This window comes from Zea mays, chromosome 8 (assembly GCF_902167145.1).
Source record: "Zea mays cultivar B73 chromosome 8, Zm-B73-REFERENCE-NAM-5.0, whole genome shotgun sequence".
NCBI lineage: Eukaryota > Viridiplantae > Streptophyta > Magnoliopsida > Poales > Poaceae > Zea > Zea mays.
This window is the reverse complement of record NC_050103.1, coordinates 104,557,373-104,566,151: the sequence shown is the minus strand read 5'-3', so window position 1 is coordinate 104,566,151 and position 8,779 is coordinate 104,557,373.

Here is an 8,779-nt window from a genome sequence, read left to right as displayed (position 1 = left end):
AGGACCGCTGGGTCCGCGCCAAACAGCAGCCGATTCTTCTCCGCCTTCAATCATGTTTAGCTCTAGATTATATAATCCAACTTAAATAACTTAAAAGATAATTAAACAACACGGATTATCGTAACTGATTATATAATCTAGGTATCTAGGTTATGATAATCGATAAACAGGTTATTATGTGCTTATTTGAGCTTTTTTTGGTTTTTTATCCACTAAAAATTTATATAAACAAACATCTTTAATGAGATCATATACACTAGATTATATAGTCCAGACTATATAACCTAATGTAAAATAAACTAAATTATATAATCCTCTAAGAAAACAAACATGGTCTAAGATGGCCTTCGGCAGGGGGCAATGACTTCCTAATGCTCCTCTAATTCTATAAGGGCTGTCAGTTTCTTTAGTTAATTCTCATGTAAACGATGTAAAAAAATATTTCTAGCAGTCTCTCTAATCTAAATTAGTCCCCGTAATCTAATAGGGTGTTTGGTTTGAGAAATAAGTTAGTTCATCATCTTCTCATTCCTCATTATTTTTGTTTGGTTTGTGGAATGGAATGAGTTGATCCATCACCATCTCATTCCTAATAGTTAGTTAGTACTAACATGAGGAATGTGGTCATCCCACCAAATTTGAGGAATGAACCCATGATGCATCATCTTAATTTAGATGTAGTGATTTCTTAAACCAAACACTCCCTAAGATCCTGCCTTCGTCCATGGTCCATGGCCCTTGGACTCTATGACCGTAACTTTTTAACGACCACAGTCCACTGGGCTCAATGTTGCCATGCTGATGGCTGACATAGGCCGCCTGGCCGGTGGCTGCTTGGCGATGTGTTTAACAGTTGATTCAAAACGTGCATACGGTAAAGAGAGTGTTGTTTTAAATATATAAATTCAACATATATAAATTCAACACTGTGTGTAATCATTTTGTTTCTATTCAAGATCTTTATGAGTCAATATACCATTTTTCGAATATCTGATCCCACGGTCACGCCATTCTTACTCGAGCGCTGGAAGACCGCATCTCCGACCTCCACATTGTAGGTCGCCGGAGCCGAAGCCCAAGCGAACTCATCACCGGCACTACCGGCACGCAAACTCATCACCCTTCGGTGCGACCTCGTCGGAGCTCTACGCGGACACCCCTTGCCCCAGCACGCGGACCTCGTCCATCTCCGCCGCAACTGCAAATGCTCGACTAGCTCGTAAGGTAGCGCGAGTGCTACACTGCGTCGCCACGCTGGCCCATGGTGGCCTGGCCGCGCTAGCATCCGGCGAGCCTGCGTTGCATCCGGTCTGTGCTCGCGCTTTCCCCCGCGTGTGCTCGCATTTCTCCTTCGCGCGGCTCCTTTTTTACTTCACACGGCCGTAGATGGCAGATCAAGAGGCTTACAATTTAAAAAGCGACGTGGACACTCTGGGAGCCCGTAGTTGCTCCCAGTTTTATTATATAGGAATTATATATCCACTTAGGCCCAGAAGGGCCAACTAAAATATTACTAGTGCGTTAAGCGTGCGCCTGCGCGCGTGTTGTCTTTTTTTCAGTACCAATAGCGCAATAGCAGTAGTAATACAAATTTAGACTACGATAAGTAGTAAGTTGCATTAAACTGGCATACTTGAGTGTCCAGCAATAGTGTATCTGCAGAGTTTACATAGGCAAGCATAGTTGTAGAAAGGCTCCAATAGTGGAGTCATATGTACATAAAAGTCTACTGACCAGAAGTGACCTAGTTTTCCTTGCATACACACATAGTTCTAGAAAGGCTTCAACATTAGGTTAATATGTACATAAAAGTCTTGTGACCAAAAGTGGTGGGGCCTTTTCTATGTGTGCAAGGTGCAAATAAGAGTCTACTGATCAAAAGTGACCTAGCTTTTCTTGCATAGACACCGTTTAGGAAGGTTTAAACATCAGGTTAATACGTACATAAAAGTCTCATGACCAAAAGTGATGAAGCCTCATACCTGTATATAAATGAGAGTAGTATGTTAGCATAGACAACACTAAAGAGTTCAATGTAATATCAGGATCATAAAAGAAATAACATTCTTTGAAAGGAGAGAAACAATAACATACAATATGTTTATTTTCTATTTCCTTCTGATCACAGCAAGCAGGTACTAAGTCAGTTAAAGTGTTTGTCGAATAAGGTACATGAAGAGGCTAATAGTCTAACTCATTGTTATGACGATATATAAGGAAAAAAGGAGCAATGTAAAAGCAAGTGTACTAAGAACGTTGGCAACTGCATCTAGGTAATGTTCGAAGAAAAGGTTTAAAGCATTTAAATACAAATCAAGAAAGACAAGTTAACATTAAAGAAATAAATTGCTAGAGTGAGGAAGCAATGAAGTTCAAGAGCCCGTGCAGTTAAGACATGCTGTTTCATGCCCTTGCTCTCCTTCACCAAGTGAGTTAAACATTTGGTGTTTCTTTTAAGTAGGATAGATAGGCACATATATATGTGTAATATACAGGTTTTAGAATGGAGCATAGAAACTAAGGAATAGGTCGAAAAGCTAAAACCATGCAAACTCTAAGTATTGAAAAAAGTTTGAGGAATCTAGATACTTAATTAATTAGCTAAGTAAAATGGTGACATACCTTGATGTATTTCATGATGGACTAAATGTTGTCATTCTTGGAACATGTAGAATCTGGCATGCCTTTGCTAACCTGGGTGTGCTTCATCCGGCATGTAATGTATTATATTAATATAGAATAGAAGTTGTAGTTGTAAGCCTAAAAGGCATGCTTTGTTTTTTATTTTAAACTAATGTATTTGCATACATACTTTTTGGGTGGTGATGATAATTCATTCTTGGTCAGCTGATCTGCATATTCGTCAACGTTCTGTGATTAAAAGAAAAGGTGTAAGCTTTATGAGATAATGACATATTTAGGACAGCTCTAACAATAATTTGTAAGCTAAATTCAATCATTATGTTTTATATTTCAATAGAAAACAGTGAAAAGCTACATCCTGATCAAAAACTGGTTTTATACACGTATTTTTGGGTTCATGTGAGGTTGTGATGTTGATCTAATTATACTATAAGTCATTGCGAAAAAGTCAATAATATTGAAGAAGAGATCGTCTTAGAGCTAGAAAATGACAAGCTCCTGCTATTGACAGTAGTGGAATAGTTCAGTTAGCAGTGGCTGCAATGTCCTAGAGCAGCTGTGAATATGAGCAAAGAGTTGAGATCCCCTAGAGCTGCAAGTCTGCAACCGCCTGCTTTGAGATCATCTTCATAGTAACTAACACATCTGGTGGTCTAAATTCTTTTTATATTTAACAATCCCACATGAATTATGTATTTTCAGAATAATTTTGTTTGAACAGCTCCAGAATAAAGAGATAGTGGAACTCAGTTTTTGAGCTATTAATAAATAACTGCATATATTTTGTACAACTAAAAAGCCATGTGTTGAGTCTATGACCAGTTTTCTGACACAATAATAAATGAACTCTGTTACCAACAATCTTTACTATGAACACCAAAGTGATGGACATCAGTTCAAGAATGATCAGGTAAACTGCATGTAAGCAAACGGTTTTGGAAGTGTATATTTGCCAAACAATAATTAACTGCCACAAATAAAATGATAATCATGGTAACAGTACTAACAATTCATTTTAAATTCACTATACGATTTTAAATGGCATTAGTAATAGAAAACCACAACTAATCTGATAATATTAAGATCGTTGCTATATAAAGTGTTTATTAATCTCTCTCTCTTTTTCTCTTGTCTGACACCTAGTGATCTGTCTTGCGTGCATTGCTCTGACTGTCTGGTCTGCTCGGTGTTGGACTATTTGTGCAGCTGGTAGCGTGCTTGATCACAGGCCGTCCACTGTGGCTGCAGCTGCAATCTTGTTTGAAACCTATGGACCTCTACTGACCAAAGAAGCACTCGATTCCAAGATGAGCTACCTTTCTCCATCTTGTCTTATTGAGAATGTGAGTCATTTGTTTACATTTCGATCCTGTACTACTTGTGTAGCATTTTGACCATATGAATGTTCAGTCCCGATGAACCTTGGATTAGAAAAAATTCACTATACCAATTTTTTATTTAAATGAATGTGTTTGTTTCTTTGACCAGCAACATGTACATGCTTGCTACAGTATGATGGTTGGGGACAATAACAGGAGAGGTAGCAAGAGATCATTGCCATGTTCAGGCTCCAACGAGATTGCCACCAGTACATATCATTCTGTTCTTGTTGATGATGTTACGGACACCGCCGCCGCCTTTGCCACGGCGGTGTCGGCCAGGAATAAGCAGATCAGGCTGGAGCTGACGGGCATCAGTTGAGAAAGCTAGCACCACCGGGGACACAGTTTTTAGCTAGATGTCTAGGGGGGCTTGGTTTGATCTTCCCTTTCATTTTCTTCCCTTCTTTTTGAACTTATATGTTTGCAAAAAAGAAGAAATTTTTTAGGTTCTTTGAGCCATTGCGATGGGTTGGCATTGGTTGTTGTCAGATTGGATTGGATTGGTTTGGTTTGTGAGAGATCATCCAAAATAGACTTTGAATCATGCCCCATTGAATTTATACATGCAGAACCCTATCAGTCTAGGGGCTTTAGCCCCAAGTGGATTAGATGGATCAGGAGTCTGGTACAGGGTGAATCTATTTGTGTGAGAATAAATGATATGGATTGTCGGCGTTTCGATACAGGGGGGTCCCTAAGCCGACGAGTGAGTGTGCTGCGTGCCCCAGCCCAGATGGGTCGAGCGCGTGGGCGAGCGCGAAGGGGGGAGAGGCGAGGTGGCCGGAGTCGAGCGTGAGAGAGGTGTAAGTCCCGCGGCCTTCGTGTTCGTCCCGCGCCCAGGTCAGGTGCGCTTGCAGTAGGGGGGTTACAAGCGTCCACGCGGGTGAGGGAAGCGAGCGGCCCCAAGAGAGCGCCTGTCCCGTCCTCGGTCCCGCGCGGCCAACCTCCTCTGAGAAGGCCCTGGTCCTTCCTTTTATAGTCGTAAGGAGAGGATCCAGGTGTACAATGGGGGGTGTAGCAGAGTGCTACGTGTCTAGCGGAGGGAGAGCTAGCGCCCTAGGTACATGCCAATGTGGCAGCCGGAGAGATCTGGGCACCCTGCTGGCGTGATGTCGTGGCTGTCGGAGGTGCGGCGGAGCCTGATGGAGGGACAGCTGTTGGAGCGGTCGAGTCCCTGCTGACGTTGTCCTGCTTCCGTAAGAGAGCCGGGGGCCGCCGTCGTCATAGAGCTTGTGGAGCGCCATCATTGCCCCTCTGGCGGAGCTGGCCGGATGAGACGCCGGTCTTGTTCTCCGTGACCCGAGTCGATTCGGGGTAGGATGATGATGGCGCCTCCTGTTGACGTGGCGGTCTGTGCCCTAGGCAGGGCGACGTGGGGGTTCCTCCGAAGCCGAGGTTGAGTCTGCCTTTTGTTGCCGCGGCCGAGCCCGAGCCAAGGGGTCGGGCGAGGCGGAAGTCGTTCGGCCGAGGCCAGGGCGGAGTCCGAGCCCTGGGGTCGGGCGAGGCGGAGTTTCGTCGTCTTCCGGGTCTTAGCCCGAGTCCGAGCCCTGGGGTCGGGCGGAGCGGAGTTCGCCGTCTTCCGGGTCTTAGCCCGAGTCCGAGCCCTGGGGTCGGGCGGAGCGGAGTTCGCCGTCTTCCGGGTCTTAGCCCGAGTCCGAGCCCTGGGGTCGGGCGGAGCGTAGTTCGCCGTGGCAAGGCCTGACTGCCTGTCAGACTCACTCTGTCGAGTGGCACTGCAGTCGGAGTGGCGCAGGCGGCGCTGTCCTTCTGTCAGACTGGCCAGTGGAGCGGTGGAGTGACGGCGGTCACTTCGGCCCTGCCGGGGGCGCGTGTCAGGATAGAGGTGTCAGGCCACCTTTGCGTTTAATGCCCCTGCAATTTGGTCAGTCGGTGTGGCGATTTAGTCAAGGTTGCTTCTGAGCGAAGCCAAGGCCTCGGGCGAGCCGGTGATGTGTCCGCCATAAAAAGGGGGCCTCGGGCGAGACGGAAGTCTCTCGAGGTCGGCTGCCTTTGGCCGAGGCTAGGCTCGGGCGAAGCGTGATCGAGTCACTCGTGTGGACTGATCCCTGACTTAATCGTGCCCATCAGGCCTTTGCAGCTTTATGCTGATGGGGGTTACCAGCTGAGAATTAGGCGTCTTGAGGGTACCCCTAATTATGGTCCCCGACAGTAGCCCCCGAGCCTCAAAGGGAGTGTCAGCACTCGCTTGGAGGCTTTTGTCGCACTTTTTTGCAAGGGGACCAGCCTTTCTCGGTTGCATTTCGTTCCGGTGGGTGCGCGCGAGCGCACCCGCCGGGTGTAGCCCCCGAGGCCTCGGAGGAGTGGTTACACTCCTTCGAGGTCTTAATACTTCGCTTAACGCTTCGGCTGGTCTGGTCGTTCCCTCATGCGAACTGGCCATAGCCCGGGTGCACGGTCGGGGCCCAAGCTCTCGGGCTGGTATGTTGACGTTGTCAACGATTTGGCCGGAGCCAGTTTTTGCGAGAGCAGCCCCCGAGCCTCTGCACAGGGCGAGAGGACGATCAGGGACAGACTCGACTTTTTACATACGCCCCTACGTCGCCTTTCCGCAAGGAGGAGGGGGGAGTGCGCCATGTTACCCTCGATGGGCACCGAACATGGTGTCTCCGGTGAGCTGCGAGCGGGTAATCCGAGTGGACGTCCGTGCCCCGTTCGTTGGGGGTCGGCTAGGGGCCCAGAGGCACGCCCAAAAGTACCTGCGGGTGATTTGCCGGACCCGGTCCCCTGGCGACGGGGTCCGAGGGCTCGATGCCTCCCTCCGATGGGATTCCGTTACAAGATCGTTCCCGCTGGTCTCGGAAATGTCCTAGGGTACCTCGGGAGCGCAGCCCGAGCCTTGGTTATGTATCGAACGTACCCCTGGTCATCCCTTGCTCGGTGTCTGAGGCGACTGTGAACCCTTCGGGGGCCAGCCTTCGAACCCCTGATCAGTAATGGGCGCGGAGCCCGAGTAGCCTGAGGCGGCCATGGAGCCCTTCGGGGGGCTGGCCTTCGAACCCCTGACCAGTAGTGGGTGTCGGGCCCACGCGATCTGAGGCGACTGTTGAACCCTTCGGGGGGCCAGCCTTCGAACCCCTGATCAGTAATGGGGGGCTCGGAGCCCGGTTCCTTCGCGGGGAAGGATCCCTTTCGGGGTGTCCCCCTTTCTCGGTCCCTGTTGCAAGAGATAGAGAAAGAGAAAAACGGAAAAGGATACGAAATCGGACGACGTGGCGTACCTTTTCTGAAGCGTTTATTACGGCGAAGGTGAAGCGTCGCGCGCTCCTCCTGCCAGAGGCGCCGCGTGTCCCGCCGCGGAGTTAATGCGACGGGGCGAGTGGTCGGCGGGGCGGCCGTTACGCGTGTGCGATCCGTTCGAGGAACGGGTCACGGGTGCACCGTTTCCACGCCGTGAGTGGAGGCTCTCTTGCTGTCTCAGGATGGGACGTGAGCCTGGCTGACGACGTGACCGCTGCGCCCGCCCGCCTGCCACCGCTTTTACTGCCGGCCCACTTTCGGTCGCTTCGACGCGCCAGGCTGGCGCTGTTGAGTCGCCTCGAGTCGTGGCATAGGCTTTGCAACCGAAGAGGCGCGATGGTGGCACAAGTGGCGGTGCGGTTGCTTGCATGCAGCAACTGGCGCGCCGGTTGCTCGACGCGTGGGCCTGGGTTCCCAAGCTGGCGTGTCAGAAGTCGGAGAAGCGCGTCCATCTGGCGCGGTTGCATGCCGCCTGCATGGCTGCCCGCCCCTTCTGCCCGTTGGTCTGGGCGAAAATGGGGGGTCGCCTGTAACCGCCGGTCGGTCGTGCGCACCACGCGCGGCGGTTTGGCTTCTTCTGCCCTGAGCCGGCTTGCATGACATGCGGGACCCAGCCCCCGAGTCGCAGGGGAGGGCCTTGGAGCGTGTTGGAGAAGACTCAGCCCGCGGCGCCTGGGGGCGCACGTAGGGAGAGTTGCCTGCTAAAAAGAGATCCTTTTTCGAGGAAAAAATTCGACGCAGAGGGGGTCTCCCCCCTTTTAGCCCCGAGGGAGGGTCGGGCTTTGCCGAGGCTAGGCCGACCCTTCCTTGACGACTAAACTTTGCGTAGGTGCGAGGTATATGAACAACTTGAAAACATCTTAAGGGTAGAAGCGACGTAGCTGTTTGATGTTCCAAGCGTTGCCGTAGATCTCGCCTTGATTGTTGGCCAGCTTGTATGTTCTGGGCTTCAGAACTTTGGCGATGACGAATGGCCCTTCCCAGGGGGGCGTGAGCTTGTGCCTCCCTCGGGCGTCTTGCCGCAGCCCAAGCACCAGGTCGCCCACCTGGAGTTCTCGGGACCGGACCCCTCGGGCGTGGTAGCGTCGCAGGGACTGTTGGTACCGCGCCGAGTGTAGTAAGGCCCTGTCCCGAGCTTCCTCCAGCTGGTCCAGCGATTCCTCTCGACTAGCTTGGTTACTTTGTTCGGAGTAGGCCCTCGCCCTCGGGGAGCCGTATTCCAGGTCAGTGGGTAAGATAGCTTCAGCCCCGTAGACCAGGAAAAACGGCGTGAAGCCCGTGGCACGACTCGGCGTCGTCCTTAGGCTCCAGACCACCGAGGGGAGTTCCTTCATCCATCGCTTGCCGAACTTGTTGAGGTCGTTGTAGATCCGAGGCTTGAGCCCCTGTAGAATCATGCCATTGGCACGCTCTACTTGCCCATTCGACATGGGATGAGCCACGGCAGCCCAGTCCACCCGGATATGATGATCCTCGCAAAAATCCAAGAATTTTTT